The sequence below is a fragment of the Ambystoma mexicanum genome, chromosome 10 (genome assembly GCF_040938575.1).
Source record: "Ambystoma mexicanum isolate Mex_15411 chromosome 10, UKY_AmexF1_1, whole genome shotgun sequence".
NCBI classification, from domain to species: domain Eukaryota; kingdom Metazoa; phylum Chordata; class Amphibia; order Caudata; family Ambystomatidae; genus Ambystoma; species Ambystoma mexicanum.
This window is the reverse complement of record NC_090932.1, coordinates 520,893,168-520,921,119: the sequence shown is the minus strand read 5'-3', so window position 1 is coordinate 520,921,119 and position 27,952 is coordinate 520,893,168. Positions and strand designations below refer to the sequence as shown.

General features: G+C 48.8%; 1 protein-coding gene across 3 annotated transcripts in view; it reads right to left on the bottom strand.

Annotated features, from left to right (window-relative positions):
• The window catches only part of LOC138491537 (aquaporin-12-like), a 294,433-nt gene that overhangs the window by 245,403 nt on the left and 21,078 nt on the right, over positions 1–27,952 (bottom strand). The window contains exons 3-4 of one of the 3 annotated variants that reach the window (XR_011276031.1): positions 11,534–11,683; positions 208–345 (exon numbers count right to left, since the gene is read on the bottom strand). The exons of 1 other annotated variant lie outside the window; for it this stretch is intronic. The gene's annotated coding sequence lies outside the window, so the exon portion shown is untranslated. Of the gene's footprint in view, positions 1–207; positions 346–11,533; positions 11,684–27,952 lie in introns of those variants that run through there. One more of the 3 variants, XR_011276030.1, reaches the window with a different exon arrangement.

Sequence of the window (27,952 nt, the reverse complement as noted above, 5' to 3'; positions counted from 1 at the left end):
TTCTCTATTCTTTACTCAAACTCGAGCAGCATAAATCAAACAACTTTACATCATAAAAAAATAAACACATTAAACACTATATTTTCCATAAAGTCTTTTGTATGTGAGTTTTATTCTTTTGATGTCCATGAACTAACAAAACACGTGATTCCTTCCATCAATCATCACCTACAATGTCCTTTATCCTCTTCGACACGCTCGAGTCCTTCCTCTTTCTTTGTCTGTGCCCAACTTTAAATCAACCTTGCGTCCCAACCGGTAAACGCTGTAAACCACCTTTTATTCCTCATGCTTTCCATGAACCATGACCTCATGAACCATTCGATTTATTCTCTGCCATAGAACCTGAAACAAACCATATTTCAGATTAATGCCCTCAGGGTGGGTAATCGACATGATCACTTTTCTGTATACCTTTTGACGACAATTCAAACTTTTATAACATTTTCATCACAGAATGCAGTACATTCATATTAACAATCTCGATTACTGGGTGGGATAATCATTTGCCTCTGTGTCTTTAATAGAATTATGACTTTCAGTAACAAATGTGTGGAAACTCTGAATTCTATGTCAAAACACAGAGGCTCGTATTATGCTTGTTTAAAGCTTAGTTACCACCAACGTAGCTATTTCTTCCACTGGTTTAAAATAAAAAGTTTTAAATGTCAATTAATTTGACCAGTCTGCTGCCTTCATAATGTCCTCTAGTCTGGCTCCTGATTGGAAAGCCTTCAAGGCCATTGCTCCTCTCACTGATTGAGCACCCTAAGAATATGTGTCTACTCCAGCCTGTGTCCTCACCCATCAAATCCATCTTGCTAACGTGGCTGTCGCTACTGCCCCAAATGGCTTCCTTATGGCTATGAGTAACTGGTTTACACCTGGGGGTCCCCTTCCCCTAGTCATTGACTCATATTCTGTAATGCTGGACATAATTTTGGTTGCCCTGGGAATGCCTGATATGAAATTGATCTCAACCACGTCTTAGTTCTCTTCACTATATCGAAGGTTATGCCTTGAGGAGACAATGACTTTCTATTAATCTCTAAAGCCTTTACACCTGTGACCCTCTTGCATGACAGTAAACATAATAACCTAGTCAATTTGGCTGATAAAGCCTTCCTAGATAGTTCATCATTGCCTGACCATTATAAAAACATCTTTAAGACTTTGTCTACATCCCATACCTGATCATATTTATGATTTGGAGGTCTAATTATTCTAAACTCCTTTCATCAGTTTGCAAACTAAAGGATGTTCTCCCACGGCTAGCCCTTCAATTCTTGGGTGTCCCGCAGAAATAGCTTATCTGGCTGTATTAACTGTCCTATACGCCTTACCTTGGGCTGCTAACTGAGCCAAATAATTAACCACATGTACTACATCCACTCTAGAGGGATGTATGTCCCTTGCAACACACCAATGGTGCCAACCTGACCAGCATGTTCTATATGCCTTCTTGGTCCCAGGTGCCAAAGCCTTGTCGATAATCTGTTCAGCCTCTTCCAATAATCCTGGCTTAGACCAGGCTCTCCTGAAATTGCCCATGCAATGTAGCTGAGGCTGCCTGACTTCACTAGAGGGTGACCTTCCCCTGTGGGATCTCTCACTATGAGGTCTAATATCAGCAGTGCGATCGGATTGTCGTAAGTCATCTCTAGCAGGTCCAGGAACCATGCTTGACCCCTCCAATCCGGCCTTATGAGTATCATGGATACACGCTGTCTCCTCGCCTGCGCTAGAGTCCTCGCAAAGGGAGGGAATGCATATTCTTCGCCCAGACCCCACTGTTGCAGAAAAGCATCTATCGCTTCAGCCTCTGGGTGTGGTTTCCAGCTGAAAAACCGAGCACGTTGCTTGTTCAGCCTTGATGCGAAGAAGTCTGTCCTGCATGGACCCCATCTCTTCATCAGTGCCTGGAAAACCCTCTCGTCCAGCTTCCAGTCACCGGCATCCCTAAGGAATTTGGTGTTCCAGTCTGCTATCTCGTTCTGATGACCTGTCAAGTATTCTGCGGTCACTGGTATCCCTCTCCGTAGGCACAAGTGCCAAACATCTTTTGCTTGCACCGCTAGAATCCTCGATTGCCTCCTAGTCCGTTTATATAGCGAACTGTTGACACGTTGTCCATCTTGAGGAGTGCGCAACATCGTGCCTTCACCTGTGTCCAGCATTTTACCGCAAAGTATCCTGCTAGAAGCTCCAAGCAGTGTATGTGGAGATCTAATTCATCTCTTGACTATCTGAACCTTGTCGACAGATCTCTGCATCTGGCTCCCCATCCCGGGCAAGATCGTCTGTATTGACTATGATAGGCGTTCCACTATTCTCGCTAGTTCCCTCAGAGATATTGTTTCTATTGCTAATCTGTTCAGAATCTCTTTCTTTATGTCGTTCACTTTGATCAGAGGAAGATTTAACGTTCCCCGAACTGTGTCTAATCTGAAGTCCAGAAATTCCATGCTCTATTCTGGCTGTAGGCTTGAATTGTTGTAACAGCTCTATCGTAAATTCTATTTAATCCCTGATCAACGTTTTGTCCTGACACATTATACAAATGTCGTCCAGATATATGATTAGTCTGATCCCCCTCTCCCTTAGGAAAGTCACTACCGGTTTCATCAATTTCGTGAAACACCAAGGGGACGATGCTAGCCCGAACGTAGGCAGGTGAATTCCCAAACGTGTCCCTGCCAACGAAACCTCAGGAACCTTCGTTGTTCAGTTGCCATGGGTATGGTTAGATAAGCATCCTTAAGATCTATTATCGCAAGCCAGTCCCCTTGTTGTAAAATATCTCTCAGCAAGTGTTTGTAAACTATTAACGTATTCAGTTCTCTTAAATTTATTATCGGCATTGTCTTGTGATGGCCGCTCATTGTAAACATGTTGGTTATGAAGCTGTCGCTTGTGTCTGTTATTTGTTCTATAGGATCTTTCTGTGGTAATTCTCTTATCTATCTGTTTAGTAATTCTTCGTCAGCTGTACTGAGCCTTAATAATTTTGGCCATCTTTCTTGATTTGGTATGCTTATCCAATCTATGTGGAAACCCTGTACAGTGTCTACAACCCAAATATCTGGAGAAATCAATCTCCATTTCTCTACACATTTCACTACCCTCCCCCCTACTGCGGGAATATGCATTTGGATGTTTTGCACTTGCACATTTCTCCTCATCTGTGTTAGGCTGCTGTTGGCTTCCGGGGTGTTTCCACCCTCGCCCTCTGCCTCTTCCTCTCGATGGGAAGAATGGATTTGGCTTCCTTTTGTCTCGTTTGCATTGGTATCTGTCCCCTTGGAACCTATTATAGTTGAAACGGCTGGCAGAGTGGCTCCTACCTCTTCCAGCCCCGTCAAAAACACATCTGCCAAATACTCTCTTCAGAGAGGCTTGTGCCTCATCAATCGCCACATAAGAGTTGGGGAATTTCGTTAGCTCCTTTAAAAAGGCATCCCCCAAATAGCTTCCATTTTGCTGAAGCTGCTGCCTCCGAGGTGGCCAACTCGCTCAATTTTGGGTCAATCTTTACTAGAATTGACCTCCTTTCCACCATAATCGCGCTGTTGGTGTTTCCTAATAACCAGATAGCTCTCTGAGCCCCACCCGATAAGATATTTGGGTCGATGAGCTCATTTTTATCCTTCGCCTCTTCTGCCAATTCCATAATCTTCGTTAGTGGTCCAACCACATCTAGCATTTTATCTTGACAAGATTGCCAGGATCAGTCCAAACCTCTCTCCTTCACGTACCTCCCCATGAACGTGACCATGTGGTCATCAATGTCCGGGGTTTCCGCGATCCCTTCTGGCAGGTGTGGCCTTGAGCACTCGGCCCTCAATTTGTTTCTGGCTTCTTTAGACAGCAGTGTTCTTAGCCTCTTCTTTATATACGCCGCAATCTTGGACGGCAGTTCCCATTCTGAGGACCTCCGGTGAATTAGTGCGTCTGGATCAAACTAGTCTCCTTCCCCCTCTTTGTCCTCCATTTTCTTTTTCTTAGGAGCTTTCTCTTCTTTTTCCAAAGATATCACGTCTTCTTCCTCTGATGGGCTATTCCACTCATCTTCGTCATACCCCTCTGAGCTATTAGAGGTATGTATCATCACACCATTTCTGTTCTTTTCTTTTTCGGCTTGTAGCCTTGCTTTTGCCCTTACTCTTTTGTGGTGAGCACGAGCGGGGGCAGGGGTGGGTCTTGCCTTTCTTGGCTCTACTGGCTTTTTTCTTTCCCCCTTTATCCTTTCCTGTACCCCTTATTCCTTTCAGCTCCTCCATTACTCTGGAGAACTTGGGCCAGTCAGCCATGACTGCCCGGTGTTGGGAACTGTGTCCCATGGATTGACTCCATGCCTGATGCAAAATCTCTCCCATGCCAGGCTGCAGTCTTTTCTGGCTCACTTGAGCCCTGCCTTCCTCACTTGAGCTGGACAGGACAAGGTATAGGGTGCAGTAATGCCACAGTATGTAAATCCAGGTGTCTTGGGCCTGTACCTGTCTCAATATGCTTCTAGGGCAGAATGTATCTCTTATTTGTGTGATGGAAAGCTCCTTTTCTGCTTCAAAAGGCTATTGTGCCTTATATGGCCACAAGGTGGTACTAGGGTATCGTTAATATGCTTTTTCCCAGGTCTGACATGACCTACTTATCTCCCCGCTTTGAAAAGACTTCCTTTGATCAATTTCACTCCGTGAATTCTATTTGCTTTCCACTCTTTGCTCTGCGGCTCTACTATGACTGGCTAACTCACTCACTAAAGGAAGTAATTGACGATGAGCACCGGAGCCCTTATAGAGTCACCATTGTGCTCCTCGAACTTCCGTGACAGCAGTGCCCTCTATCATACACGCGTTCGCCGGAACGTTTGTCCCGTCGCATTCAAATTCCTCATTTATTCCTAAACTTGCGAACATGCTCCGCCAAACCTTATTAACATGCTGCACACACGCTACGCACATGCTGCACTTACACTTTTATAACGCGTTATCTTAACCTTAAACAAATAAACCACTGTATATATCAATTGCATGAACGTAACGCTAGGTACTTAACTGGCTGGCCGAGCAGCAAAGAAAGAGGAAGGAATCTAGAGTGTTGAAGAGGATAAAGGACATTATAGGTGATTATTGTAGGAAGGAATCACGTGTTCTGTTAGTTCATGGACATCAAAAAAATGAAACTCGCATACAAAAGACTGTATGGGAAATATAGTTTTGAAGGTTTTTATTTTTTGATGATGTAAAGTTGTTTGGTTTATGAAGCATGATACAAGCCTCTGTGTCTTGACATAGAATCCACAATCACATGATAATGTGTCTTTCTGTGATGACATTATGTGAATCTGTGCCATACCAATATTCGACCAAACAAATAATGGAGAGCAAAAGAGGACTATTAGTAATGAACCTTTGTTACCAAACGTGACCAGACGGTGTCATTAAGTGAAGAAAATCTCCATAAAGTTATTGACCATAAAGGCTCGTAAAAGACCAAATACGAGATATGAATGATATAGTGACACCGGTGAATGAATGGAGTATGTGATAAGGAACAAGTTACTTACCTGTAACTGTTGTTCTCCAGCATGGGTCTGGCATGGATTCACATGCTCATGAATATTCCCCGTTGTCAGGCCTGGAATCCTCAGCAAAGAAAAAATCAGTTTCACTTTCGTTTCTGAACTGTCTTTCTACTAATAACCAATCACTGGTCTCTGGGTCATGCTGCCCCCGCAAACGACTGCCCTCTACCTAAGGCCCTCGTCTGGCAGCCATCTTCAAATTTGGTAGCACGTAAAGTGGCAGTAGGACCAAGAGAAGAGCCGCAGAGGGGTTGGCGGAAGGGTTCGCATGTAAATCCATGCCAGACCCATGCTGGAGAACAGTTACAGGTAAGTAACTTTTTCATTCTCTAGCATGGGGTATGGCATGGATTCACATGCTCATTAATACAAGAATACATAGCAGTCCACACATGCACAACCACGGGAGGTGGCAAGGCTCAACATTAAGCATTTCAACAAATCATTAAGCATCTCTTAGAGGCTCACGTTCAAGCCAACAGGTTGTGCAGCACTGCTTGGCAGACTCTGGACTCCTCCCTGGAATCCTGGTGGACGCAGTAGAAGTTCGTGAAGGTGTGCATCGACCTCCACGTAGCAGCCCTGCCGATGTCCCGCAGGGGCACACCAGACAGGAACGCCGTAGTTGCAGTGATCGCTCTGGTCGAATTGGCTCTTGGACGGCCAGGCAACGGTCGGTTTGCCAACCGGTGATAGTGCGTGATGCAGCCGGAGAGCCATCTGGAAATGGAAGCCTTGGAGAGGGCCTTCCCTTGGTTCACAGGGCCAAAGTTCGCAAACAGCTGTGATGTCTTCCGAACACTCTTCAGCGCTCTAGCCACATCCAGCGAGTGCAAAGTCCTCTCAGCCGGTGACAAAGGCGACGGAAAGAAAACTGAATCTCTGCCACTCGTCGTGCGGAGGTTATGGCCACAAGAAACGCCGTCTTCCACGATGGGAATTTCAGAGGCACCGAATGCAATGGCTCGAATGGCGGACCCATGAGCCTAGTCAGCACCACATTGAGCTCCCACGCTGGGGCCGGAGCCTTCACCGGCGTGAACGAGCAGAAAAGTCCTTTCATGAACTCCTTCAGCAGGCGGTGAGACCACAGTGACGACCGCCCCGCAGTTCTGGTATAGCAGGAGATAGCCGCCAGATGAATTTTGATGGAGGCATGCGCCAGCCCCGCCTTGGCCAGCGACAGCAAGTATGGCAGCACTTGAGGGGCCGTAATCCGTAGAGGGTTGATCTTCTGTGCACGGCACCAGACAGAGAACCTCTTCCATTTATGTCCATAGCACTTAAGAGTCGAGGAAGCCTTGGCCTTGGCAAGTACCTCCTTGCAGTCCGCTGGGATATCGTAGCCTCCAAACTCCAGTGCTGCAGGAGCCAGGCCTGCAGGTTCAGCGATCCTGGGTCGTGGTGCAGGATCGCGCCTCCTTCCCTGGTGAGAATATCTGCGTCCGTCGGAAGCTTAACTGGAGGGGACGATGACATGTCCAGAAGGTCCGGGTACCATATCTGCCTCGGCCACGTCGGTGCGATGAGGATCATCCTGCACCGGGACCGTCTGAGTTGACTGATGAGTCGCAGAAGCAATGGCAACGGTGAGAACGCATAGAGGAACATGCCCTCCCAGGGGAAGGAGAATGCATCCCCCATGCTTCCCTGCCGTCGCAAACAGATCGATCTGGGTATTGCCCCATCATCGGAATAGGAGATCTACTTGAGCTTGCCGAAGCTCCCACTCGTGGCAAGAGCACATCTCCCTGCTGAGTGAATCGGCGACAGTGTTCTTCACTCCTGCCAGGTAAAAAGGTACCAGGAACATCCCTTGGGCGACAGCCTAGTGTCACAGATCCTGTGCTTCCCTGGAGAGAGCAGGGGATCTGGTGCCACCCTGCTTCCGAATGTAGAACATTGTGGTGGTGTTGTCGGTGAAGACCCATACCACCTTGCCCTTGAGGGATGGAAGGAAGGACCTGAGGGCCCAAAACTTGGCCCAGAGCTCCAGGACGGTGATGTGCAGCAACCTCTCCTCCGGTTGCCAAAGGCCTCTTGCATGGAGATCTCCGGTGTGCGCGCCCCATCCATCCAGGGAGGCGTCCGTCACCGTTTCCTGATGCGCTGGGGTCTGCAAGTCCATGCGGGATGCGAGATGCGCGCGGGTGCCCCACCACCGGATCGCTCGACGGAAAGTCTTGTTGAAGGCGATCTTGTCTTTGAAGCTTCCTGCCACTTGTATCCAACGGGCGTCGAGGAACTCCTGCAGCGGCCGCATCCGCAACCTGCACAGCCGAACGAGGTAGATGCATGACGACATCATGCTGACCAGGGACTTGATGGACCTCACCCTGGCAATGGTCAACAGCCATTGTACCTTGGCCGGGATGGCTTTTATCCTCTCCTCTGACGGTGAAGCCAGCCACGCCACCGCGTTGAGCCTGGCTCCCAGGAACAGAGCGTCCTGCGATGGCACCAAGCAGAAATTCTCATACTTTATTGAGAACCCCAGTTCCGTGAGCAGACGGACGGTCCTCGCTGTGTGTTCGACAGCGAGTTCCCTTGACTTCGCTCGTATGAGTCAATCGTCCACATAGAGGTAGACGTGGAACCCCTGCAGGCGCAGCCATGCCGCCACCGGTGCAAGGCACTTGGTGAAGACCCTAGGGGCCGACTTCAAACCGAAGGGCAGAGCCTTGAACTGATAGTGCTGCCTTTGGACCATGAAGCACAGAAACTTTCGATGTCCCTTTTGTATGGGGATGTGGAAGTAGGCATCCTCCAGGTCCAGCAACGACAGGAAGTCCCCTTCTTCCAGCTGTCCCAGCAAGTGCTGTAGGGTGACCATCCCGAATTTATGGGATTTTATTTATTTGTTGAGGCAGCGGTGATCTAGGATGGGCCGCCAGCCACCAGTCTTCTTTCGGACGAGGAAGTACTGAAAGTATACTCCGGAGCCCCGGAGCCTCTTCGGGACGAGCTCCATCGCGCTCTTTTCAGCATTGCTCGTACCTCCAGAAGTAGTTGAGGAATGTGGTTTTCTTTCCTGGTCACAGATGGAAAACAGGGAGACTTCCTTTGGAACTCCAGAGTGTGTCCGTGGGCCAGGGCATCCAGCACCCAACGGTCGGTGGAGATGGCTTTCCACACACCGACGAAGTTCGCCAGCCAGCCTCCCATAGGGGTGCTCGGATGGGGGCCCGACGTCACGGCTGGTTCAGTCCTGCTTCGCCGAGGCCTTACCACCTTGGGCCCCTTGGCGGCGATGATGTCCACCAGCCTCGTTGCCGCCGAATCCTTTGCAGGCACCTTGTGACTTACCTCCGGAGGGCCGAAAGGACAGCCGTCGCTGATGGAGCGTGCCCAAGACACGGGCCATCTCGGCGTCTGCCTTGATGGCCTGCAGTGACTCATCCACTGGTTTGCCAAACAAGTTGTTCTCGTCGAAGGGCATGTCCAGTACCCTCGTCTGTACGTCCTGACGGAAGTCAGTGGCCCTGAGCCAGCCACGCCAGCAAAGGAAAACGCTGTTGCCCATCTGGCGGAAGCCGGTGTTGGCGAGGTTTGTCGCCACCGTGATGGCGTGGTCCAAAGCCTCCTCGCCTTCTTGTAAGATTTCAAGGGCCTCTGCCCTCTTGTCTGGGAGGAAGTCCAGCTGGGGGGCGATTTTAAACCACAGCTCCCTATCGTAGCGGGCCCGGATAGCGAGAGTGTTGGGCGCCTTAATGGTCGTCGCCGCCGACGAAGTGATCAGATGTCCCCCATGGTATCCAGCTTCTTCCCCTCGCCGTCCAGCGGGTAAGTGGAAGTCAACGCCGTCGTCCCAGCAGATTTCTTCTTGGCAGCCGCAGAGACCACTGAGTCCGGGAATGGCTGCGCTCTGAGGTACATTGGTGCCGAGTTTGAGACCCGGTACTTCTTCTCGTACCGGTCTCTCTTCGCCAGGGCTGAGGAGGGGTTCTTCAGGAAGGCCAGCGCCTCGTCCCAGATGCCGTCCAACAGCGGGACCGAGAGCACGGTCTTCCTCTTGGCCTCTCGTCGCTGATAAAGGAATGCCTCCTTCTTCTGCTCCTCGGGGCATAGCTGAAAAAAGCTCTGAGGCCCTAGTGATCATGGCGTGAAACAAGCCAATTTCGTTGTGAGGAGAAGCCCGGGGTGGGGGCAACGGGAGATCTGTTCCGTCGTTGTCGCCGCCATCATCTGTCCCTGCCGTCTCCGTCTCGTCCCTCGGAGGAGGTGATAGAGGTGAAGGATGGAAGGGTGGGGGCGGATGGACTCGCCTCTGATTGGGTGTAGAGCTTCCCGACGGTCTAGGTGCCGCTGGATCGTCCGCCGGAGGCAAAGGCATCCTTGTTCTTATTTATGAACACAGGGTTGTGCAGGGCTAGCAAGATGTCCCCCGACCTGTCAGTCGGTGGTTGCAGCGGTTGCGACGGGTGCATCAGCAGCGGCGTGGTGTCCTCCGGTTCGTCAATCTGCCGTTCCTTGTCGACGGTCCTTCATGGTACGGATGGACATGTCCTTGCAGAACGCACAGTCCTCCTCCACGTGCGACTTGACGGAGTGCAGGCAGTAGAGGCACCGGGAGATCTCATCCTCCTTGAAGATGTTCTGTAGTCCACATCCTGGGCAGATCCTAAACAGCTTGGATCCATCAGGCATCGAGTCTCCTTTGTGTTCGGCCATTTCCACGCGGGGTAGACCTCAAAGATCTTCCGGAATCCTCCAAGAAGTGAAATTCGATGAAAATTCGTCCTTGCGGGGCATAGAGATTTCCGAAAACAGAAGATGAATCGGTGGAGCTTGAGGCTTGATTTGACTGAAAAAATAAGAGTAAACTCTTTGAAAAAACACAATACGCAGTAAAAGCTCGAGAGCTAAGCACGAGGACTCCCAACACTTGAATGTGCGGTAAAAATCTGAAGATGGCTGCCAGAGGAGGGGCTTAGGTAGAGGGTAGTCATTGGGTGGGGGCAGTATGACCCAGTGACCAGTGATTGGTTATTAGTAGCAAGACAGTTCAGAAACGAAACTGAAACTGATTTTTTCTTTACCGAGGATTCCCAGCCTGACTGGGAATATTCAAGAGCATGTGAATCCACGCCAGACCCCATGCTGGAGAACGTAGCCTACGTATTAAACACATGCTGACAAGTGTATGATGTGAATAATAAAAAAAGGGACACTTTTTATTCAGCACAGACTCACACATTGATTCAAATATTAAACACCCAGAGGACTGGTAAAAAAAGGGGGCGCATGTTTCCATGACGTAACTAGTAAAGTAATCGACACCATAGTAACGTAATGACACCATTTCTTTGGCTCTTGTAGTCTACGTGTCAGGACTACTATTATCCCCCGGCACCCAAGCATCTCATAATTGTTTAATCAAACAAAGTTGGTTTAAATCTGGTGTGCACTTTGACACATTTTTGTTTAATCCATCGAAAGAAGGAAGCCAGAGCAGCCCATAGATGGATGATGTCCAGTTTGCACAGTAGAATTGACTTCCAAGCTAGACACGTGAATTGAGGGTTTTGCCGATGGAATGACACCTGCCTGACTGGACCCTTGGCTGATCATCCCAACATTAGAAATTGCATCTTAAAAAGGTAAAACAAAAGAAACCCTCAACTAATTTCCCTAAAAAGTTTCAAAATGTTATCAGGGTAAAATCTGGGAAGGGAAACAGACTGGGAATGCAGAGGGGGTGCAATTCAAAATACAGATTTCAACACATTCGTTATAGAAAGTCATGATTCTAATAAAGCCTCGAAGGCGAAAGATTATGCTCAATTATTTTCTTTACTTCACGAGCAGCAACACAATTAAACATAATGAAACAACAAACTTAATGAAACATAATGAACTACACAGCCCAAGAATAAAAATGTTATCTGTAGTTTGTTTTTCATAGGTTTGTATCAACACATGTTTTTTTCTAGTCCAATCACGTTCAACCTTTCCACATGAACCCTGTTAACTTCCGTGATTCCTTCTCTTTCTGCCGCTGATCGACCTCTGAATAACTTGCACCCCAACCGGTACACGTCTTCTCTCCTTTTATTATCCTGAACATTCCTTATGAGGCCGCTGGCTTATTCTCTGCCCCTGTCAAAAAATATAAACCCCAATGAAACAACTCTTCTTGAATGGGTGGGCAATCGCATATAATAACAATACTTGACATTTCCAATATTCACAACAATCTATCGATAGAAGTCTTGTTATCATTCATACACTAATAGCGATTGAATGGGTAGAATAATCCAGGCTTTCTCACTGCTATCAACAGCTGAGATTCTCCTGCAGGTCTCACCCGATCTGCCATGGCCTCATAAGCCTTCAGACACCTAACTGTGGATAATCTGGGCCTTTCAGGGAAAGCCATTTACTCTACGGTCTTAATTCCTGTCTTCGTCCTCCTTTCTATGTAAAATATAACTCCTGTGGGAGAAAAAGATTTTCTGTCTACCTCTAAAGCTCTAACCTCTGTCACTATCTTACAAGAGATTAAACACAATAATGTAGTCAGTTTCACCCATAGAGCTTTCCTAGATAGATTTCGTTGTCCGGCCAGGACTCAAGCATCCTCAACACCACACTCACCTCCCAGAGGCGTGACTATCTTGGAGCTGGTGGTCTCATGTATTTGACTCCCTTCAGTAACCTACAGATCAATGCGTGTTCCTCCACCGGTTTTCCTTCTATATACTCGTGACCGGCAGAAATTGCTGATCTGTAAGTGTTAATTGTTCTTTATGCCTTGGCTTGCGCTGCCTGGGCTGCTAAAAAATTCACCACGTGAATCACATCCGTTCATATGGGATGAACTTCCCTCTCCATGCACCAATTACTCCATTTGCACCATGCCACTATTAGCCTTCCCTGTCCCCGGGGCCCATGATTCTTTGATACATTCTTGAGCTGTTCCCGAAAGACCAGGCTTGGCCCAGGATCTTCTGAAATCACCCATGCTATCAGATTCAGGTTCCCTGTTTGAACCAGTGTGTGGAGTTCTCCAGTTGGTCCCAGCACTATGTCCTGTCTGTTTGGCAATAGAATTGCGAAGTTGTTAGGCAGAATTATAAGCAGTACCCTTTGGGAACACCACACACAATTAAGACTACAAGTGACAGTACAATTTCACCTTTGGTACAAGCCTGTACTACACAGTTAAAGTGGTAGCAGGTAGCAGTAGCAGAGCAGCCAGACTTATCTCAAGAGTAAGCGAGCAGTATCAAATAGTTACACAAAGGACAGCAATTACTATGATTCAGGCAAACACTGACTCAAGGTTTCTAAGTAAAAGAATATATATTTATTTTCTCAACAGTTGTATAACATTTCACTATTATAAGCAGGTTAAAAATCACAATCATAAATACACCACACCACTTCCCTCAAATTCCAGACAAGTTAAGCTCACAAAATGAAGTGGGAGCGAAATGGCACTCCAGCAATTTAAAAAGGAGGGAAAGACAAAGTTATTAGAAATTAACTCAAACCAACAGGTAAGTACTCAGGGCAATTGAACAAGAGGAACTTCAGTGAGGAGATCAGCTAGAAAAGGCTTAAGGCCAAAGTCAATGGGTCAAAAGTCATTTGCTCAAGATCACAGTTCAGGGTAGTTTGCGGTAAAGTTCATGGCACAGATTCCGGACGAGGTTGGTTGATAGAAAAGTTAGCTCAAAGAGAAGAGAAGAGAAGAGAAGGACAAGCACTTGGATTGGAGAAAGATTTCAAACACTTTCACTGCGGTTGAACGAAACGGACAACCGGATTTGCACAGTACCTTAAAACGGAGAGGAAGCTGTAGCTGAGGCGGACGTTCCTGGTGGTTCCTGCAGGCTCACAGTTCCAGAAGCGACTGTCGGACTGACACGAAGTAGGAAGACTGGAGTGTCCTGCGCCACTTATGGAAGAAACCAGCAGCAGAGCAAAACAATGAATAAAAGGTGCGCTCCTTAAAACCCAAGCAGGGTCCGACCTTCCTGGCTATCCGGCCCACTTTAGCTTTGTACAGCGAATTCGACCAGAGGAGGGGGTCCTGGCTTGCAGTTTGGGCGAACTGGTTGGTCCCACCAGCTCAAGGGAAGAAGTTTCCTGGAGGATCTTCTCGGTCGTCGGATTCTGAAGATTCGGGCCTGCAGCAGGGCTTCGCTGGGCGGTCAGTCGTTGTAGGGGTCCTTTTCTTCCAGTTACTTGTTGGTTCTTTCGTTCCAGTGGTGACTCTGCCTTTCCAGTTCCAGAGACCTGCTCTTTATGCAGTTTCCCCCATTCATACAGCCTGGCTGTCAATCACAAGGACAGTCCCCTCAGCCAATCAAACAGGAGTGTGACTTGGGTTACCAAGGGAACCCATGGCAGGGGTCCAAAGACCCCCCCCCCCTCACATCCTGCCTTCCTAGACTTTCAGGCGCCTTGAGGAGGGCTTCTGTGCAGAAGCTAGCGAAAAGACAGCAAACAAAGGAATCATCCCCGGTTTGGCGCGCAGAGAAAAACATGAGAAAGACTAACAAAAACAAATGTGGAATAAACCCAGCCGTAGCCAAAATAATGTAAAGGGAGCGAAACAATGCTCCAAGAGGCACAGACAAAAAGGGATAAGAGTTAACCCTTTCCAATACTCCATGTAAGATGGGGTGTACTGGGTCTGTGGTTTAAAGTGATTAAAGTAAAGTTAATGGCAACTTTACCTTTTCTGGGGGCGTGGCTTGGACGGCCATGTAGAGGGTCGTGTTCGTGTGGAGCTCCGTTGATCCTGAGATGATCCTGTGGGAGCGGGGCGCGTGCGGCGACCAGCTGGCGCTGGAAAATTACATTCATGCGTGTGAACATGGAGGCGACACCCGTTGAAAGTCTGGTGAGTGTAGAAGGCTCGGATCCCGAACTATCCCTATTTGTCTGCCGCGGGTCCCGGATCGGGGACAAGGACAAAATGGCGTATGTAAGAAAGGAGATGGCAGAGATCGCAAGAGCGCCGCTGCAATCGTCCGTCTAGGACTGGCAAGGCTCCTGCGGTGAACTCCGCGATTATCGCCCGCGGGCGGACTGGGAAGCGGAGAGAGCGCGCTGGGAGAGCGCACGACGGAGGACGCACGAACCTGAAGTGGATTTAACCCACGGGCTGTAAGGGCACAGGATCCTGCCGAGCGAACTGCCAGCCGTGACTGGGCCCGCGGCGGAGTCGTTGGAACGCTGCTGGCGCCCAGGAAGACACATTGTGGCAGCGCCGGAGGGGAAAGGCCGCGTGATTGTTGCATCGGCAACAAAGTAGCCGCAGACCCTGTGAGCGGTGAAATCGTGGGAGCGGCTGCTGCTGCAGGCTCCTTGGCACTGCGAACCTACTCTGAGAAGGGAAAAACCCCATTGAGACTGCCGACAGACTGAGGCTGATCTACAGTGCTTTCTGGATACCCTCGGGCTGGGTTGCATGAGAGGAGGGCAGTCGTGGGCGCTGTGGGGTGCGCTGGGCCCCCCCTTGGAGACACGGAGTGAAATGGATGCTGTGACACCATAGGGTCCAACACGGACACAGCACACCATATGAGTGTGCATTGGCCTGATCACGCCGGGCCTGCGCCTTGGAACGTCGGCACGGATCAGCCGAGCGGGCTGATTTAAGACTTTCTGTTGATCCTTTGATGCCTAGCCCATCCTGGGCGCATGCGGCGGACAGGCGCAGGTTTGGACAGCAGTGGGTGGTTTGTGACCACGCGGACAGTGGTGTGAAGAGAAGCACGGCAGGGTCTTGCCCAACTGACGCAGCAGGATGTCCTCCAAAGTGGTGCAACCCCGGATCAAGCAGCCCACGATGGAGGCCTACGCCAAGGCGCCCCCGGGCGCGAAGGTGGGCAAAAGTAAAGAGACCCCTGTGGCGGTGGCGGACCCACCGGGTACTATCCAGGAGGTGCTGGCAGCAATTGCTGACTTGAAGGTAGCCTGGGAAACGAAGTTGGGCATAGCCATGAAAGAGCTGCAAGAGGGCCTGAACCTCAAGATCGGAGCGGTCCAGGAAGAGGTGAACCAGCTGAGGCAGGACGTGCGAACGATTGCGGAGCGCACTGGGGCACTGGAGAAGGAGTTGGCCCCGAACACGGAGGCGTGCGCTGCACATGCTAAGGAGCTCCATGCCCTCATGCAACGAGTAGGCAATCTGGAGGACAGAGCAGAACAAGCAGAGGAGCGCGCCAGACGCAATAACATTCGCATGGTGAGTGTACCGGAAGGGATGGAAGGACCGAACCCCACTGAATACGTTGAAACCATGTTTTTGCAGGAGATTACAGGCGAGGAGTTGACCCAGGGGTTCACGGTTGAAAGGGCGCATAGGGCCTTGACCAGGAGACCGGCCCCAGGAGCCCCCCGCGGCTGCTGATCGCGAAGATCTTGAATTATCGTGACCACGAGAAGATTCTCGAATTTTTCCAGAAAGGAGGAACGATAGAAAGGGGGTCAGCGAAAATAACGGCGTATCCAGACTATACGCTGCTTGTACAGCGTAGTCGAAGAACTTCGGATCGGTGAAAAGGAGGCTTAGAGAAGCAGGCCATCGCTACATGTTGCTCTACCCTGCCAGGTTAAAGGTGTTTTACAAGAACAGATCCCTTTTCTTCAAGACGCCAACTGAAGGGATGGATTGGCTGGATATGCAGGGTCGACCTCAGGAACCGGATGTCCAGATGGAAGCGGCTGGAGATAAGTAGCACGTTGCGGAGGCACCCATGGTGCCATAGTCATGACACTGGGACTGGAATATAGAATGGTATTGTGCTTGTGGGGAGGAAGTCACGGAATCTGCCGTTGGACGCATTTCTCCTAAATAGATGTCCGGGAGCTCCTGAGAAGCACCCTCTGAACCCAATAGTAGTATATTTAGTTGGGTCACTGTTAGATTGGTGACGCCCTGCGGGGTCCTTGTTCTCGGATACGAGACAGGTCCAGACGTGGGTAGGCCTGATATCCAGGGATGGAGCTGGGCAACTGTTGAGGGTTGGTAGGGAGAGGGGGGGGGGGGGGGAGTTGTGTGCTGTGGTGTGGGTTTGGGGGATGGGGAAGGGGGGTTTTGTTTGTAAATAGTAGGGAGAGAGCCGGAAAACGAACTAGCAAGGGGAGCATTAAGGGAAGGGTTAGGATGGGGATAGTCCGAACAGATGGCATTGGGTAATCTCAAAGTTGTGACCTGGAATGTACGGGGCCTTAACAGCTATCTGAAACGAAATAAAGTGATGCTGTACTTAAAGAGGATGCGTATAGACATAGCCCTGCTGCAGGAGACCCACCTCACTAGGGAGAAGCTGGAGGTGGTCAGGAGGAAATGGAAGGGCAATGTTGTGGGTCCTGCGTACTCGGCGTACGCTAGAGGGGTTATTACTTGGGTGGCGCCGCATGTGCTGTTTCGGGTGCTTGGCTCTACGGTAGACCCGGAGGGTAGAATGGTGGTGGTAACGGGTCTAAAGCAGGGAAGTGCTGTCATGATGCCTACTCCCGGGAAGCCAGTTCAGGCCCAGCGTCCCCGAAAGCAGACATCATGTCCCCAGGGAGGGACCCAGCAACCCCTTATAGGGGCTCTTTGGACATTGTCAGCGCCAGGCTCATAGAAGGCATCAGTCCTGGCACCATAGGCGCCAGGCTCAATATGGGAGTGCTTGGATGGACTTACCTGATGCAGACCATGCTGCCGGATCCAGACCTCCTTGAGGTCTGAAAGGGACTATTTTACCTATGGGACTATTTTACCACTCGGGCGTGGCTGAGGAAGAATACTTACCTGGAACTACTTTGGGGGCTATTTAAACCACGCCCAGACAGCAGCTCACGCTTCGCGTTGTTCTGCATCTAGCAGCTGGACGCTCACCGTGTCTGCTCCTGCATCCTGGCTCCAGCCACGCCCGCCTGCAACCTGGAACACCTGAAAAGGAAGGAAAGGAGAGAAAGGTGAATAATTGAACTTTACCTACCTCCATCCGGAGTCCGGAACCATCACTCCGACGATCCTGAGAAAAGACATTATTTTTAGAAGCGCATCGCATCGCTCGCTGCAGTGCCGCGTTCCACTCACCTCTACGAGACGCCCTCGGGCTCTTCAGCGACCATTGGCACCATCCGTCGCCTTTCAGCGCCTAAGGAGAAAAAGAGACAAAACAAAGGTGAGCGAAGGAACAGATTGAGGAAGGCCTGATTCTTCCACCTAAGACTTACCTGATTATTGTTGGGACAATCTTTCCTCGCCTCGGGTCGGCACCGCTTCTTTGGCACTTCCGTACCCCGGCCCCTAAGGGGAAAAAGACACACGCATTAGTGGGTGAAAGTAAGATCACTAAGGGAACCATCCATCAAAAAGACTCACCAGAGTTTACCTTCGGCGAATCCATTCCTCTACGCGGATTCTTCATCCTGCATCTGAAATAGAGAAAAGGACAACGGACAATTAAGGCTTGAACTTTTGCAACTGAATACTTACGGCCTCATATCGGAAAAGTCAAGCAGAGTTGAATACTCACCAAACCCGATATCCAGTGAAGTAACTGGAAATCAACGCGCCCCTGCATCGGAAGCAGGACGGAGAGCTCGTCCTTTCAGACTCTAAGGTGAGACTCTACGGGGAATCACGGAGGGGGTTCGAGGAGTGTGAGAGGGGGAAGGGGGGGAATCCGGCACATTATCCAGCAGACAGTTAATCCCCTTTTCCATCTACAGAAGGATTATTCTACGGGCCAGACAGGCGAGGTCTGGGGGTCCGGTCCAGTCCGTCGCATCACCTTAGAAGAGGTCATAACAGTCCAGAACAGGTCGACGCCTCCGTGGGAATCAGGTGAGCGTTACAAGTGCATATCATAAATTTGTACGCCCCCAATAACGACAGCGGCTTATTTTAGGACCCTTTACAGTAAACTTGGCCCCCTGGCAGGGGGTACGGTGGTGTGGGGGGGGGACTTTAATTGTACCCTGAATCACAGGATGGACAGGTCAATGGACAGGGCAGGGAAAACGGCGCCGGCGGCTAAAGCGCTGGGAACCTTACTGAAAGACCTAGGCCTAGAGGATGTGTGGAGAAGGTTGCATCCTATGGATAGGCAATATTCACACTACGCAGCGCCACATGATTTGCACACAAGGCTAGATTATATTTTTGTAACGGCCGAGATAGTGGGAGACATAGTGGGAGCGCAATACAAGGCCCGAGTATTATCTGACCACTCGCCCTTGGTAGTAGAGTGGAGACACCAGCCCCCAAGACCGCAGATCCCAACATGGAGACTCAGGACCGAGGCTCTGCAGGACGAGGGGTTCCGGGAGGGTCTGAGGGATGCCATTGAAGAATATTTTGATATATATACGGGAAACGTACGTTCTGTGGGCACACTGTGGGAAGCGTTCAAGGTGGTTGTGCGTGGGGTAGCCATTTCCAAAGCTAAAGGGCTCCAGGGGGGTATAGAAAAGGAACTCCAAGAAGCGGAAAGGGAGCTGGAAGATCTCACACGTTGCGAGAACACTGCCCATGATAACAGAACCAAGATAAAAGAGCTACGGTTGTCCTGCAGTGCACTTTGGGATAGGCTGTGCAGACTCAATTATAGGAAATACACGGAGAGGATACACGCAGGGGCGACAAGTCGGGCAGATTGCTGGCCTGGCTATATAAGAGTGAGACCCCCGGCTCAGTGATCAGTGAGATTAGAGATGAAGGAGGTTGCATCTGCAACACCCAAGAGGGGGTAAACAAGGAGTTCCTCAAGTTTTACAGACACTTGTACGAGGACACGGGGGAGGATATGTGTCAAGACATACTGGACACATTGGAGGACATAGAGTTGCCCACCCTGGACGACCTAGAACGCGCGGAGTTAGACGCACCGGTCACCTTGGATGAGCTGGAGGTGGTGATTCAGAATCTGCCCACATGCAAGGTACCTGGTTCGGATGGGTTGCCTAGTGAGTTTTATAAAACATATAAGCAGGGGCTACTCCAGCCACTGCTTGCCACTTTCAACAAGGCCTATGAGCAGGGGGAACTCCCATTGTCCCTCCGCGAGGCTGTGATCATCCCACTCTTGAAACCAGGTAAGCCGGTCGTGGAGTGTGGGTCTTACAGACCGTTGTCCATGCTCAACCAGGACAGCAAAATACTTACAGCAGTGCTGGCTAATAGGCTGAAGAAGGTGATTGGGAAGTTGATACACCCAGATCAGACGGGATATGTTCCAGACAGGAACATCACCGATAACCATAGGAGGCTACACCATATCATTGACCAAACTGAGGAGGATACGGGCGAGTTGGCCATAGTGTCGTTAGACGCGGTCAAAGCCTTCGACTCGGTAAAATGGCCCTGGCTGAAAGCGGTCCTGAGGGGATACGGAATGGGACCTGGATACCTCAGGTGGGTCCAGTTGTTCTACAGCACCCCGATGGCGAGAGTCAAAACGGGGTCCACAGTCTCAGACACCTGGCAATTTAGCAGGGGGACCAGACAGGGATGCCCCTGGTCACCCATGCTATATATATTAGCATTAGAGCCGTTGGCAATATCCCTGCGACAACAATATGGGGAGGTGGGCATAAGTACTGTAAGTGGTAGGCACCTGATATCACTATATGCAGATGACATGCTTCTTTATTTGCATTATCCGGAAGAAAATCTGCAGTATGTGTTGGAGGTAATGGAACGGTACGCCACCCTTTCGGGCATATCGGTGAACCCTAGAAAGTCTAGTCTGTTTCCTTTGGGCAGATATTGGAATGTGCCGTTACAGAGGCTGCCTATCCTGCCAATACCGTGGCAGATTGAGACATTTAGGTATTTGGGAGTAAATATTTACCACAGGATCGAGGCGGAACACAAACATAACACGGAAAAAGCGATAGAGGGGATCAAGAACAGCATGGTGTTTTGGGCTAGATTGCCCCTGACTATGATGGGGAGAGCGGCCTTGCTCAAGATGGTGGTCCTGCCTAGACTCTTGCACTTTTTCGTGAATGTCCCGTTTTTGATACCCAGGCGCCTATTTGTGAAACTTCATAGCGTGTGTAGGGGTTTCGTATGGGGTAGCTCCAGGAACAGGGTGGCTCTGTGGAAGCTCCAGAACCCGTGTGACAAGGGGGGTATAGGCCTGCCAAATTTCGAACTCTATTACCTAGCGGGGCAGCTGCTGTATGTGGCCAGGAGGCTTTCGGCCGAAGACTCGGCAGAGGCTAGGCTTCTGCGTGGGGACTCAGCCCCATACTTTTTGAAGGAAGTGGTGTGGTTGCGTAGGGACACGCTGGTGGGCAGGGGGCGGCTGCTGAGGCTGGGCTGGGAGATCTGGCAAAGGACATGGAGGATGATGGGGGATTCGGAGCCGTACTCCCAACAGGCCCCACTGGTGGCGCTGTGCGGGAGCGACTATCAACTACTTGAATCGGTCCGTAGATACTGGGAACAGGTAGGCCTGGCCACCCTCGGAGACATATGGCAGGACGGGGAGGCATTGGACTTTCAGAGGTTGCAGGAAGAGACGGGGGTGCATGGTGGCCAATATATAACTTACGCTAGGCTTGTGAAAAAGACTAGAGAAAGATGGCCTGAGACAGTGCTTGCGGAGGATCCTGACGCCTCCCTGGAAACTATGTTTGATGTATCGGAGGGGGGGCACGAAATATCGAGGATATACGAGCTCCTGCGAGTAAGGGCTGGGAAGGAATTGCTCCAATTGAGACAAGATTGGGAAGAGGAGGTGGGAGGACCCATGACAGACGGGCAATGGGAGTGGGCCCAGAGATATCATAAAAAGGTGTCCCGGAACGCGAGATTCCAACAACTTCACTTGTACGTTACCCATAGGGCTTATCTGACTCCTGGGAAAATTGCAAAGTTTGGGGGACCGGCTACGCAGCAATGCCCCAGGTGTGGGGAGGTGAATGCGGGGCTGCTACACATGTTTTGGGCTTGCCCGGAAGTGCACAGGTTTTGGGATGAGGTTAAAACGAAACTGGCTGGTGGGGGAGTGATGTTGGACGTGGAATCGACCTAGTCATGCATGCTTGGGCTTTTTCCTAGACCCCGACATTCAAAACACAATCAAGATGAAGTACTTGGCTTATGTTTTGGCCAAGCGCAGGATTGCCATGGGCTGGAAGGCGGCCCACAGACCTAGGGTGGAGCTATGGTGGGCGGACCCCTTAAAATGGGCAGAAGCTGAATCTGTGGTCTGGTTTGAAGCGGTCACTAGGGGGGGGCGAAGAGGAAGTAGGGCCCCTGCTGGCCTGGCGGCAATTGGTGGCCTCTATGGCAAATCCTCACCAGGGTAACAACTGAACAGAGGACTCGGATGATGACCGCTTAAGTATTGTGCTACCCGATAATGCTCCAGTAGACGACATGTGAGAACTGGCTCTAGTTCAAGGGGGGGCGGGGGGAGTTGGGGAGTTCTAATGGAAATGTGATGGTCTAATGATGTTTTCTTTTCGTATTGAAACAGTTGTAATGTGTGTTTTGTTTGGTTTTGAAAATATAATAAAAAATATTTTAAAAAAAAAAAACTTTACCTTTTCTGGGGGACAGTAGTCAGCCCCAGAAAAATGGAGTCAGTGGGATGTCTAAAAGACAACCCTGCATCACTGCACTGAAGGTGCTGTGTAACACACGTTAATATATGAGGCCATGGAGTAGGTGAGGCTCCAGTGCTCAAGATCACCCTGAAGGGGCCCCTGAGGGACCCTCGAATGTGGAAACAAGGCACAGTCACCACACACGAACAGATGCGCCAGACACAAGGTTGTATTCCCAAAAGCTAGGGTTTATTGCAAAGTAAATAGTCTCAGTTGGCCAACTGGTCTTACGCAACGTGACGTGTGTCTAACAGACCTCGGGAGACGCAAGAGAGCGAGACACATACATCAGTTACATATTTACAAAACTAACATCTTACAATCAGTAGTGTCACATCAAAAACTGCCCCTTGCACATCTCCTTTGAACTGAGCATGATGATTGACAATCATGATGAGTATGACACCTCAAACATTTGTTTTAGCAAAAGTTTGCAATTTTGTAAAGCTGCAGACATAAGTCTTTGTTGAAAAGAACAGAATGCTTCCGTTTTCGCTAGCAAGCTGCATGTGGGGGGGAGAGCCACATTCCAGGCCTTCCTATCTCCTAGTTTCTATTTGGGTCCTGGGGTCAACTTGCTCTCCAGGACTCTACAGGGCTCGAGAAGGGGGGCCGCAAAGAAGAACATAATTCAAGCAATTTAATGTTTGTTCCGAGTATTTTCACTGTGTTTTCGAGACACACTGGCACCTGTGGGCTGATTAGAATGCCTCGCTGCCCTCTTTCAAGGATAGCGCGCGGGAGGAGACCGGGTAATTCTATCAGGGTTGCTATGTTATGTTTCAGCATATTTCCTTTGGCCTTGCATTGCACACTGGTAAAGCAGAATATCATGTCAGCGAAGCATTTAGAACAGAAAGCAATAAGCAAACGTTGGAGAAAACAAGATGGCAATTTCTGTCACCTTAAAATGGCCGTACTTCGGTCAAGCTTATGATTACGTATTCCTAACACCAAGAGCATAAGACGGTTGGTCTTCGGCCAACATAGTACATTTCCCCATGATCGAGGGGTGTCTGTTTTTCTGGATCGACAAACCCTCCTTTTGGCCGTATGACAAACGTCTCATCCATACATTGCATCCTCTTCCGGCCACGTATCTGTTTCAGATTCTGATTCTGAATCTTGCATATTTTCAGTTTCCTCCTCGTTGTCACCTATGTCAGTGGACATGAATTCTTTGGCTGTCTTTGTCTCTTCTCTACCAAGGATACTTGATCTACTAGTGCTCTTTTTCTCTATCATCTGTACACATCCTTCACCAATTTCAGTGCACATCACAGGTAGGCAGTGTATGCAACAACAGCATGTCATAAATATCCCTAGTACTGCTATCAGAAGCCCAAACAGTTTCCATCCCCATCAATTTAATAATTCCCAGAACCAAGAACTTATATCCCAACCCCCGTCTTGGGTATGGAGTTCAGAACTTAATACATGTAATTTTCTTATTGCCTCGAAAATCGTGGGAGAGAAGTCGTTTACAAATACACAGCATGCTGATCCCACGATTTTGCAAACACCACTACGATCAACCAGGATTACATCAAGAGCCATTCTGTTTTGCAGTGTCATCAATCTAACCCCTTTCTCCTCCAACGTCATGTTGTATAATGTATCTGTTGTTCCGTTTATTGTTTTTTCTAAGATTCTGGATAATCGTTGAATATTATAGGAGTTTATTGCTTGGGCCAAAAATGGTATAAATGATTTTGCTACATCTACTGCTATTAATCCGTCTTCATTACTTCTTCGTGGCTTAGGTCTAGATAGTTTGGCTATGTCTGTTATTTCTAAGAAAAACACTCCTGGGAACAGTAGTCCTAAATAGCATGTACCTCCCCAGTTTCTAGGTAACCAAGGATACGCTTTATCTCCACATATGAAATACACCGGGTCACCTACATACACTGGCTCTACTTCCCTACTAATAATCACTGTATTTATACATCTAGTGAATGTCCCTACAAAATAGGAGCCCTTCTTTTTAAACATAAAGGAACAGAAAGTGGGCTGTAGTTTACTGTGTAAGAGGGTGGCACTGCATCTTTATTTCCTTCTGATCTTATGCGAAATACAATCACAGATGACTTTTCTGGTGGAGACAGTCTATCTTGTGGCATTGGTTTGGGCGTAGCTTTTGGTGTTATCATCCCTGCTTTATGAAATATTGAGCAACCTATGGGTCTAATAATAATTTCTTCAAATTCATTCATGTTTGTGCTATCTAATTGACCCGTTTCACTTTTATTCCATTTTCCACAATACAATGTACTCAGAGATGCACTGCATGCAGAACTTAATGTCAGTGGCTGCACGTACCAACCTATTCCTTTGCCACCATGCTGTGGTAAATGAGCACACACCCAACAGTTGTTCTTTTTCAAAATTGAATGTGTCATGTTCATAATTTGCTGTAATGCATTATTTCCATAACCCTCTCTATGTCTCTCTTCCATTGGGGACAGAGTGTAAGTAATTACACAAACAGGGATTTCGGTGGTGGAGATGTTCCTAATTGGTAAGAGAATTTTTAAAGGGTGCATCTCCTCTAAATACCACAGTACCAGTGCTGTTATTACTGGGGCCGTTATGCTCATTATGCACATGATTATCATCAAGGTCAGCATGTAATTCTTTCGGTAGCTTGTTTTATGCAATCTTTCAGTTTCTATGTTTGATTCATTATCAGCATTGTCAGCAATGGTGCAGGAGGGGACAAAAGCTAGTTCTGGCATCTTCGCTCACGGTCCTTCTTCCTCAGCGATTCTCGTCGTGGATATCTCTCCTCGCGGCACTCGTCTGAATGTCAATGAGTTCAATAAATGTCAACTGTCTATTCTGCCAGTTCTCAGTAGCCTAGATTTCTTACACGTTAGGCAAGATCTCGTATGCATTAGTATACTGCTTAAAGAACTTCAGAGCAGTTAACAATTGCCTTCTGTACCATGTGCGCCCGCTTGTCTGCTCGGGTTCAGGACACATGGATTTGATGTTATCACCGAGGAGTCTCGCTTCTGGGCTGTCTGACTTGCACAACCCTCACGTAGCTCTCCTCTAGGCCTCCGGTTCCTACTTCATTCGAGAATAGGAAACAGAGGGAACAAAAGATTGATGAAACGAAGATTTTATCACTCCTTTTTCCGACTTCGTAGATTGTACCGCCTTGCTCCTGGTACCGTGTGATCAACGAATAGTGCGGGTGCACTTCCGGAGTCAGCTTGGGGCGCAATGACAGATGACGATGGGCGCCCAGATGACGATGCAGGCTGTGGCGCAACAGAGGATGGTGGGCGCCACAGAGGTATTCGCTTGGTGTCGGCCAGCAGTGATGCAGAATCTGCTGGACAACGTTGGGGCATTCTTTGCCCTTCCTCTTTTATGGCAATCTCATCAGGCTTTGTTTCAGAATCAGGCAGTTTCTGTGGCAAAGGACTGGCAATTGTTTCTTTCATTTCTGGAACCACTGTTTCTTTCCGGTCGCCTAGATCAGTCAGTTTTTCAGATGGTGACGGCACCTTTTTTGCATGGGTGGCGTGGATCCACGCTTTACGCCCATCCACACGAATGGCCGTCTGCGTTGTCAGGAGTATCAAATAGGGACCACGCCACCTGGGTGCCAACAATGTTTTTCGTTCAAAATTTTTAAGCAGCACCCAGTCACCTGGCTCCAGTGCGTGTCCCGGGCCAGTATATCTGATCGGTAGCGCCCCCTGCACCTGCTGATGAATCAAACGCAATTTTTGAATCAGGAGATTACAATAAATGCTTAGCACTGGGTATTCAACTTCATTCAGTTTCTTCAGCTGAGGAGCACACCAAACATTTGCTGGTCTCCCCATGACTATCTCATATGGGGAGAGCCCAGTTCTCACCTGCACAGATGTTTGCATGCATAATAGTGCTATTGGTAACGCATCTATCCAACTTAACTTGCATCCTGCACATATCTTGCTAATCTTAGATTTCAGGATTCCGTTATGGCGTTCAATAAGACCGGCCGAAATCGGATGTCTCGAAAAATGGAATCGCTTATCGATCTGGAGACCTGCACAAATCTGTAGTCCTACTGCACCTACAAAATGTGGACCATTATCTGACCCATATGACACGGGGCAGGCCAAAACGGGAGAAATATTCCTTTAACATCACTTTCGCCGTGATTATAGCAGTGCAGTCTTTCAATGGATATGCTTTTACCCATTTGCTGAATGCACATATAACCACTAGGACATACTTCAAGTTTTGGCATCTCTCCATTTCTATGAAATCAAATTGGATCACCTCAAATGGCATAGAGGGAGGGCTTAAACTGCCTGTTGGATTCACCGTTCCCTTCCCCACATTGTGTTGTAGGCACGCAATGCGATACAATTCTGTACCAACCTCTCGGCATTCTTTTTTATGAGTGGATTTTCCCAAACTGTGGCTAGATGTTGAATTATTTTCTTTGCACAGATATGAGTGGGGCTGTGAGCCATTGTGACCATTGCATTTACATAGGCATTTGGCAACATCCAATTCCCGCTCTTCTTGTCCACCCAACAACCCTCCAGATCTAATTCTGCAGAGCCCTCAGCCCACCCTTGGATTTCATCAACAGTGGCTTCCGCCTGCATCTCTTTGACAGTAGCAATTCCATTCTCTATCATGCAGGACACCTCTTCAGTTTGTACTGTAAACATCTTTGTACTCATATCATAGGCCGTTTGTTTTGCAATTCTGTCTGCAAATGCGTTTCCCTCTCCCACTTTACATGTTACCTTTTTGTGTGCCTCGCATTTCATTATTGCTAGGTGCTTTGGACACGTGAGTGCAGACAGCAATCGTACAATCAAAGGGCCATGTTGGATTCTAGCCCCATGTGATGTTAGGAAACCTCTCAGCCCAGAGTCGGCCAAAGTTATGAACCATGCCAAAGGCGTACTGTCAGTTTATATATTCACGCTCAGATTCTCAGCTATCTCACAAGCTCTGGTTAATGCTATTATTTCTGCCGCTTGTTCAGAGTTGTAAGGGATTCTTTTGCTCTCCACAATACTCTTTAACGTGGTGATGGCATATGCGGCAGTTTAAGTGCGGTCAGGTAATTTAAAGCAGAAACCGTCATGAAACAGTTCTCCATCTGGTACTTTTAGTGGGGTATCACTTAAATCAATTCTCCCTTTTGTTTCTTCCTCTGTAAACAATCATGGGGGGGGGCGGGTGATTCATTTCCACCAAGGTTTTCCCCGGGCATTGGTATTAATTCTGTTGGATTCAAAGCGCTACACCTCATAATTTGGATGTGGGGTGCAAACAACACAATTTCATATCTAGTCAATCTAGCAGAGGTGAGGTGTTGCGTCTGCATTCTATTGCGTAGAACGTCTATGGCATGTGGCACCATCAAAATTAAGGTGTGCCCCAATACCATCCCTTCTGTTTGTTTCACTGATCCAGCAGCCGCTGCAACAGCTCGCAAACATTGTGGTAGTGCGCGCGCTATAGGGTCCAGCGCATAAGAAAAATAGCCGCATGGCCTATTTCTTCCACCTTGTTCCTGTGTTAGAACTGCCAACGCGCAGCCGTCATTCTCATGCACAAACAATTAAAAAATCTTTTCATAATTTGGTGACCCCAAAACTGGAGCAGAACACAATGCAGTTTTTAGCAAGTCAAATGCTCTCTGACATTCTTCATTCCACTGCAAGGGCATCACAACATCTTTCTTTGTCAACTCCACCATCGGCTTCACAATTAAGGCAAAATTCACTATCCATTGCCGACAATAAGAAGCCATGCCTA